Source organism: Rutidosis leptorrhynchoides, chromosome 11, assembly GCF_046630445.1.
Source record: "Rutidosis leptorrhynchoides isolate AG116_Rl617_1_P2 chromosome 11, CSIRO_AGI_Rlap_v1, whole genome shotgun sequence".
In the NCBI taxonomy this organism is placed as follows: Eukaryota; Viridiplantae; Streptophyta; class Magnoliopsida; order Asterales; family Asteraceae; genus Rutidosis; species Rutidosis leptorrhynchoides.
The window spans coordinates 376874740-376884787 of record NC_092343.1 but is presented as its reverse complement, the minus strand read 5'-3'; the positions used below and the strand labels follow the sequence as shown (position 1 = coordinate 376884787).

General features: G+C 29.4%; 1 non-coding gene across 1 annotated transcript; it reads right to left on the bottom strand.

Moving 5' to 3' along the window:
• Window positions 1–4184: 4184 nt before the first annotated feature.
• LOC139878904 (small nucleolar RNA R71) lies at window positions 4185–4291 on the bottom strand. Its single transcript, XR_011769766.1, has one exon. It is a non-coding gene; the product is annotated as a small nucleolar RNA R71 (small nucleolar RNA).
• Between the last annotated feature and the right edge of the window lie 5757 nt (window positions 4292–10048).

The following is a 10048-nucleotide window of genomic DNA, read 5'->3' as shown; positions in this document are numbered from 1 at the left end:
ATAACACTATGTACGTATAATACGCGTATAAATATATATAATATTAATTTAAATTGTTATATATATTTAATAAAATAAAATATAAATATTGTTATCTTTATCATACTAGTTAAGTAATGAGTTGTCAAAAGTGGTTCTGGATATTTATAAAAGTTATATACGTTTTAATAATAAAGTTCTTTTTAAACTGAAAACGTTTTTTTACGTTTGAAACTAAATAGATCAATCGAGTCTTTATGAGATTCAATCTTCCACTATCCTTTGTCTAGTTCTCAATGATTGATAATTTGTTCTTATTTATAAATCACTTTACCATTTTCCGAATATTGTTAAAATGGAAAGATTTCTCAAATCAACGTGGGCCTTTCTACAGAGACTTGTAATCATAATTCAATATATCTGATAATTCAATCATTTGATCTTATCTTCTAATTCCACTGATAAACATTTTGAAACAGATACAATCATATAAAGTATTTAATCTAATATTTTGTTTACGTTTCAAGTTATAATATATATACACATATACATATATAATCATATTCGTTCAATGGTTCGTGAATCGTTGGAACTTGGTCGAGGTTGAATGAATGTATGAACATAGTTTAAAATTCTTACAATTTAACTTAACAAATATTGCTTATAGTGTCGGAAACATATAAAGATTAAAGTTTAAATTTGGTTGGAAATTTCCGGGTCGTCACATATAACTTATTAATTATATCATTTTTATATTAATAATATATTTAGGTTTCATATATTCGTTTTATATATGTAAAAAAAATACTTTGTTATGTTGTATGTGTTAAATATATTTATGTACATATATTTCATTTGTTTATCAAAACCGTAGTTCTAATTATACTAAGTTAATATTAGTAAAGATAAAAATAGTGATAATAACGTTAATAATATACTTATGTTAATAATAATAGTTCTACTATATATATAAAATGATAATAATATTAATATTTATGAAAGTACCAATAAATCGTAACATTTTTATGATAATATTACCAATGTTAATCATAATCATAATATTTATAATAATACTAAAATCGTACGATTAATAATATTAATATTACTTGTAACAATACAAATGATAATATTAATATTATTATTACTTAATAATAATACTAGTGATAATGATAATAATAGTAGTCATAATTGTAATTTTTAATTGTGTTAGTAATAATAAATGATAACTTTTATTAGTAATAATGATAATAATAATAATAACTAATATTAACAATAATATTAACAATAATAATAATACTTATAATAATAATAATGTTAATACTAATAATTTCTAAATAATAATGCTAATAATAATAATAATAATAACAATAATACTTGAATTAATAACAATAATTAATAATAATAATAATAATAATAATTTTAATAATAATACTAAATACTAATAATCTTAATGATATTAATGATAATACTTATAATAATATTAGTAGTAGTAATAATAATAATAATAATAATAATAATAATAATAATAATAATAATAATAATAATACTAATAATAACAATAATAATAATAATATTACTAATAATAAAAATGCTACCTTTAAAGATTTTCTTAAAAAAAATGGCGTGAACCAGAACCCGAGACCTCTGGCTCACACAAACCAACCCCCAACCAGCTGCTCTACTTGTTTTTCCTGATTAATACCTCGACCCATTAATATATAACCCGTATTACACGTATTTCCTATTTCATCTTCTTCAAGATTCCTAGCCGACCCAGAGTTAACCAAACGAAAATCATAGCCGGTACATTACATAGTGAATTTTAAACAAAAACGTTCTTCAGAGAGTGTTAACATTAATTTAAAATAGGAAAGAAAAAAAAAATATCAAGCTTTTACAGAAAAAAAATATCACGATGAACACTCAAACATTGTTTTTGAAATTCACAAGGTTTTAGCTCATTCTTCCAACATAAAATAGATTGTAAATGACTCATAGAAACTCTATAAATTCTCAATTGATTCTGAAATATCAAACAGAATCTGAATTTTAAGATGAACAAGATGTTTGACTTTTTAATAGTTGCGGTTTGACTCCAAAATATGAGATCAAAAGGAAGAATTGGAAATTGAAACGTTGCAGATAGTTCAAGTAAGAGAATCCTAACAAAACTACAATTTTAGATTTTGAAAATTTATACTAATTTGAGCTAATTTTTAAAAACTATCAAGAACAGGGACGGTTTTTGTTTTCCTTCAATTTTTGTTTGATTTTGGATAATAACAAAAATGGGTTAAGGTGTAAATGATAATACTGTTTATTTTAGAATGATTGTAGTAGAATTTCAAAGAGAACCAATTTGTTTTATTGCAGTTGAAAGGGTCAATTATATTCGTTTGTATCAGACAAAAACGGAGATAAAAGTTTGACACCGATTGTTAACAAATTTTGTTGTGTATCACAGATTATATTCGATATGTAACTAGTGTAGAGACAACATACAAAATCAATAACAGTCTGATTATGATGGGGAACTAAATTGTATCCATTTTCTGTTTTTATAATAATAATATTATTAATTAATAGATATATTAGTAATAAATAATTCTAATTAATAATAATTATATTATTATTATTATTATTGATAAAATATAAATAATAATACATAAAAAAATAATGCTGATAATAATGTGATGGTATTATCATTAATGATAAATTTAATAAGTTTAATAATACTTAATAATAATTATTAATAATGATATTAATAATAAAAAAAAATAATAATGATACTAATAATAATACTAATTACAATAATATTAATGATAATAATAATATTAATAATATAATGATTTATATATATCAAATCTCATAATTATATGTTAAAATAACATTATTAGTAATACTAATATTTATATGAAAGTAATAATAATATTAATATGACATCTATATTTTTAATTTGGAATTACGTTTAATCTATTAATATCACAAATTATTAATCATGTATTATTTAATAACAACATATAATATCTATACCTTTGATATATATTCCTATATATACATATCATAATAATTATTTATAGGAATCACATATATTTATATATAGTTTTATTTTAATATTCACTTATAATTTTGTATTTCATTTTACATACCTTATCTAAGTTATCAAATTCTATCTTATTATTTTAACTTATTATATATACCTATATTTATATTTGTATACCTATTTATTTACAAATATTTGTTCGTGAATCGTCGGGAATAGTCAAGGTTGATTGAATGTATTGAAACAGTTCAACAATTTTGATACTCAACATTACAGACTTTGCTTATCGTGTCGAACTCATATAAAGATTAAATTTAAATTTGGTCAGAAATTTCCGGGTCATCACACTGGCTACCTGCTGTATCTATTGGCTATTCGAAATGTGGACAAAATTAGAAAAGTCTATTAATTTGATAACTTATATAATTTTTATCTTTATAACCAATAGGATATTCAGTGAATGCACCGAGTAAAAAGTTCACCACCTTTCATACGTTCACCACCTGTAACTCGATCAAGACATCTAACCAATATTGTTGCCGTTGATTTTTCTTTAGAATCATCATCTAGTCGAACGAGTACTCCAATTCAAATTTCCGATAATCCATTTTTTGGACCCGAATTCACAATTGAGAACCCAGAGGATATTCAAGGACAATTCAGAGATCCTGAACCACTAATCATTCCTCCTGAACCACAAATTACTCATCCAAAGATTGTCGAGGAAGAAACCATTAAATCAGAATCCTCTAGTGATTCAGATTCAACAAATTCAATCATGAAAAATCAGGAACCTCTAAGTATGGAGGATCGAATGAAAGCTACACGCACTGGCCAATGTCATGCCATTACTCAACCAGATATTAATGCGCCAGATTATGAAATCAAAGGACAAATCCTACACATGGTAACTAATCAATGCCAATTTAGTGTTACGCCAAAACAAGATCCAAACGAACATCTTCGAACCTTTAATAGGATCTGTACTCTATTTAAAATCAGAGAAGTTGAGGATAAACAGATCTATCTCATTTTATTTCCCTGGACTTTAAAGGGGGAAGCCAAAGATTGGTTAGAATCGTTATCCGAAGGAGCGATTGATACATGGGATGTTTTAGTTGAGAAATTTCTTAAAAGATTCTTTCCGGCATCTAAAGCCATAAGACTTTAAGGAGAAATTATTACGTTCACGCAGAAGCCAAATGAAACATTATATGAGGCGTGGAAAAGATTCCAAAAGTTGTTGAGAGGATGTCCTCAACGCGGTTTAGACACTTATCAAATAGTACAAACATTCTACCAAGGATGCGACATTGCTACACGAAAAGACATCGACACAGCAGCTGGTGGATCCATTATAAAGAAAACTGCAACTGAAGCTCACAAAATTATTGATAACACAGCCTCTCACTCACATGAGTGACATTAAGAAAAAGATATTTTTCGTTCATCTAAAGCAGCTAGAGCCGATTCTAGCCATGACTTTGATTCCATTTCCGCAAAGTTAGATGCTTTCGAGAGACGAATAGAAAGGATGACTAAAGATATTCATGCAATACACATTAGTTGTGAGTAATGTGGAGGACCACATTTGACAAAAGATTGTCTCAGTATTGAACAAACAATGGAACAAAGAGAGAATGTTTCATATATAAACCAAAGGCCTGGAAATAATTATCAAAATAATTATCAACCGCCAAGACCAAACTATAATCAAAATCAGAATTATAACCGAAGTGTTCCATACAACAACCAACAAGGTCCTAGCAATCAACAAGTATCTAATAATACTTACAACCAGCAAAGACCTTTTTTCCAAATAAACCACCACAAACCGATGATAAAAAGCCAAATTTAGAAGATATGATGTCGAAACTAGTTGAATCTCAAACGCAGTTTTTCACATCTCAGAAACAAACTAATGAACAAAATGCTCAAGCATTTAGAAATCAACAAGCTTCTATACAAAATCTGGAACAAGAAGTAAGCAACCTAGCAAGGTTAATTCGAGAAAGAAAATCGGGGAGTTGATGTATGCGATCGAGACCTTTATTTATGAACGGATTTGAGTTGTTTTGTTACACGAATTGATTTATTGTATATGTGGTATTTTATTGATTTCAGGTTGATTTCACACATATATATAGGCAACTAGTCCTATCCGTGTAGTTTAGTTTGTTGGTAAATCCGATTCGTTCCACAGGGAGATGGAGTGTTTAATGGTTTTTAATAGTCTTTGATGTCAAACTTAATTAAAGGGGGTTTTAGATTAGGAATTTATAGTATAACAGTAAAAGAAAATAACTTAACTAATTTACTAAATAAAATTACAAGATTACAATAATTAACTTAAAAAGAAACTAAATGAAATTATGCTAATTATGATGCGATAATTATATTACAAGATGGTAATTAGTAAAATAGTAATTTTTAATAAAACTATATGTTTAGAATTTTGTTTTAAGCAATTATTATATAAACTTAATTAAATTAACTAAATGACATTTTTTTTAAAACTAATACAAATTAAAAGGAAATTAATTAATTAACTAATTATAAACTAGTTACAATTTATAAACTTATAATAATTAATACTAATTTTAAGATTAAAACATTTATTAAGGTATTTTATAATAAGTAAAACTAATTAACTTAATTAAAATAACTAATAACCTAAATATATATAATTAAATAATTAAAACCCTAAATTTAACCCTAGCTGTACTGTAGCCGCGTCAGAGCCTTACACGATTCGTGTGACTATACACGATTCGTGTATGAGTAAAAAGATGTGACAAACAGAACTGTTACGAAAATTAACTATTTTTACGTATTTTTTTATATTTTAAAATGGTAAATCGTAAAAAATAATAATAATACTTTTATAACAAATATAAATAAGATAAATGGGAGTGTTTACTTAATTGTGTCACCCCTAGGTCCATGGATTATTTTAAGTTTACGCCCTATTTAAAATGTTCTAGTATCAAACTTTACATTTTTCTCTCGAATAAATATAAAGTTACAACTTAACTAAATAAAATCTAATTTTCATTGGATTCTTTTTAGAAAGCTACTATTCCCTAAGTATTTAAATTGAGACCTAGCCTAGTTTTGACCTTCGCCAATACCTAAATTATAACGGTTTCCCTTTTTATAATTTCACCTTCATATAACTTATCGATATCACCCAACCACCGAAGTTTATTTCTAAATTGGTGTCAATAACTTATCCATAAATTCGTCTAGATCATTTTTAATGTTGAAGCTCAATTTATGTAAATAAAAACAACTTTCGTTATTTAAATTTAATAAATTAAGTGGCAAGGGTTAAATACCTAATTACATAAAAATGGTTCTTTTAACTAGGCTCAATATTAAAAATACTAAAGTTACATTTTAACTTTTACTAATGGTAACAATCCATTTCACTAGGGGCTCTACATTTAAGCAAACACTAGGGAAATTTAGCTATTCATTACACTAAGGTAGACATAAAAATATAGATATGCAAACATAATAACAACGCTAATTTTAACAGAGTAAACTTACTAAAATATCTTCACTTGCATTAACTTCAAACGGTAGAAAAATTACAATAATAACACCCCTTTCACGCGTACAATAACACCCTTAATATTACAACTATCCTAAATATTTAACCATGAAATAATAGAGTAATTGATAAAAATTACAGAATATTAATATGTGTGTGTATAGTAATTTTGTACTTGATAATATTCTCTGTCCTCTTTTCTCTGTGTAGTACTCCGTATTTAAACTGAATAGAAGTAGTAGTTGAGGCTTTGTTGATTCCTTGCTGTAACTCATTGAGAAAAAGAATTGTTTTAAACTCCAAAAGTAGCCGCCCCATTTCACGTTCTGGAAAGTTTTGTGGCATAACATTACACGATTCATGTATGGCTACACTATTCGTGTAAGAACAAATATTCTACACGATTCGTGTATACCTACACGATTCGTGTAAGATCAAATAACAGTTTTCTTCATTTTTCTTCTTCAGTTGTTCTTTGTTGATCCCGTGTTGACGTGTACTGATTTGGCACTTCTCATTTGAACTCTTTTCTTCTTTCATCTTGTACTTTCATTCGGATAAACGTTTCTTGATATAAATCTAGTTAAAACTATCGTTTTATCGTCGTTTCTTCTAACTTCACTCTTTTGTCGTTTTTCTCGTGAAATGCGCATTGAATGTCTTTGTAGATGATAAAAACCTATGAAATATAAGTGATATTGCGTTGAATAATATGTATGTTTAGAGCAATATCAAAATACCCCACACTAGAACGTTGCTTGTCCTCAAGCAATTACATCTTTTAACAGAGTTAGAACATTATATATCTTTCTTATCGAACATTTAGATCACACAACACACACTACGCGAAATGAAACACACACTATATGAAATATATTACACAACACAGTATTTATTGGATCACACGCACACGAAACGAAATTCTGACAACAGAAACAAACATGAAACTCGTGATTAGGGTTTAAAAATTTGGATCCTTAGGGAAAATTGGACCTTGTGAAAACGTTTTATGATTTTATAAAATGTCAGGCTAGTTTTTACACTAGACACGTTTTCCGGTTTTAACCTCAAATTCCGGTTGAGGGTAACTGAAAACCGAAGTCTCAGTCGGCGATTAGCAAGCTATTCGCCCCCATGATTGTAGTATCATGGAACTTGAAGCCGAATGTCCAAAAAATGGTTTTACACAAATATAATTCATAAAATAGCATAAGTTTTAGAACAAAATTATATCGTGTCCAAATATCATCGGTGAACCATGAGTTTGCACACCTCAATTTGTTATGGCATATGTATGTTGACCGCGGTCAAACATAGATGCGGTTAATCTTTACGGAGATAATCCATCTGGGGATTAGATTCATTAGTCTTAAAAGCTAATTTGCATTGTGCCCCCCCATTGTACGAGACAGATCCATCTCATGGTTAGGATAAGTCTGACCACCAAAAACCCTGTTTGATGCTGAGGTTAGGTGGATTTCCAGCCGATTTTAGGGATGACTTTTCAAGATTTTTCGTCAACCTACAGCTGTTCTGGACTACATCTTCTAACAAAAGTTAGCAAGTGTGTCAATTCGGAAGACTTTACTTCCTTACGGGATGGATTTGATCCATCCTCTATTACTCGTGATAATGGAATATTCAGGTTTATACATTCTGTAGCAATGATATCTGCAACAAACTTCAAAGAAACATGTGATAAATGGTTCTCAATATAAGGATTTATAAATTCTTGTTATAAATGGTTTTCTTTTATAAGTTTTAAACAAATAAACATATGTATTTTTAATGTTTGGAGACAACAATTTCGGTTTTTACACCTGATCTTTAATTGCTCGTAGTTACCTTAAAAATTGATTAGATATATTTGTTTAAAATTTTTCAAATTTTTCATAAAAACCAATAACTTAAAAGTTCTCGAGAATTTATATATCTCCACCCCACACTTAAGATTATGTAATGCCCTCATTACATAAAATCAGATAATAATGTATAAATTTGAGAGGACAAAAAGTGTAAAGTATTTGGAACTTCCTTTTGTTAACCGATTTGGATTTTCAAATTGCTTTTCCTATGATTATATCCATCTTTTGTATCACAATGCATATTGGTGTTTCGTATCGTCTAATTGCATTTTCGTCTGTACCTGTCAAAACCATGTTAAAAACACACAAAATATGGGGTTGTAATTCAATCGTACAACACATTTTTTTACCCCACACTATATTTTCTTGCTAATATAAAAAATAAAAACATAATAAGTTTCAATACACACCAAAAAATTATGTTATTACAAACTAAAAAATAAAAAAAATTAAAACAATAGAACTAGTCAAATGGGCTCCAAAATGGTCCTCCTCGTTCGCCCTCCTCCTGTTGCTGTCGCTGCCGTTGCTCGTTTAGGCGTTGTTCCTCGTAGAAACGCCTATATGCATCCTGACTCGCGGCTATTGCGGCGTTATGGTCATAGGGTGGAGGTAGAGGGTCATCGGGTGATTGCCATGGGGGATATGATGGAAAGGCTGAGGGTGCGTAAACTTGCGGGTTAGACGCGTATAGATATGCCTGTTGGTGCGCCCACTCTAATTGATTTCCCATTCCCCTCTGATCATATCGGATGTTGGACAGCATATTATATTGATCTAGCTGGGTATGCCTAATGTCCCCTAATTGCCGAGATAAAGCAGTGTACTGATCTTCTGATCTCGCTCCCCAGTTTTGATATGAATTACGTACATCTAAACTCAATGCGTTAAACGAGTTTTGGAGCATATCGAAATCAGAAGTACCTGTATGAGACGAGCTAGCCTGATCTGTCTCTCGTCGTCTCCTCCTGGCTTCCCTCTCGGGTTCGTCATCCTCTTCCATGGGTTCCTGAGGCGCAACTTCCTGTGGCCTTAAACTAATCACCCCAGCCCGCACCCGTATAGCTTTAGCTGTCCTATATACATCCAATCCTAAGGTACGAACCTGTTGATTTATCGGTTGGATTGGAGGTGCGAAGTCGTTCGGGTTGATATCGAACCAGGATGCCAAACATGTGATATAGTGACCCCCCGATATGTCACTGTCTCCTCGAGCACCCTTACCTACATTGGCCAAAAAGTAGGCCACTCCATAGGGTATACTAATATTAGTTTCCCTATCTCTAATAACATCCAAATACCAAAGGTCGACATAATTAATCCTATCTGTAGTAAGGAATGCCCTTTGGTTAATCGTGTTCGCTATAAATTTATGAATTAATCGATAGCGAATATCTTGGATCTTAAGGTATGATTCTCGGCCTGCTGTATATGAATTTCTTCCGGAAAAAGATCGCCAGACGCTGACAGAATCATAATCTCCTGAATACCTAGCTCCTGTAAATATAAATTCCCAAAAACCTGGAGCAATCATATCATCACCCTCATAAATCCCTAAGGCCATAGTTATGTCGCCTAGGGACATTACTCTATCAACCCCACCCA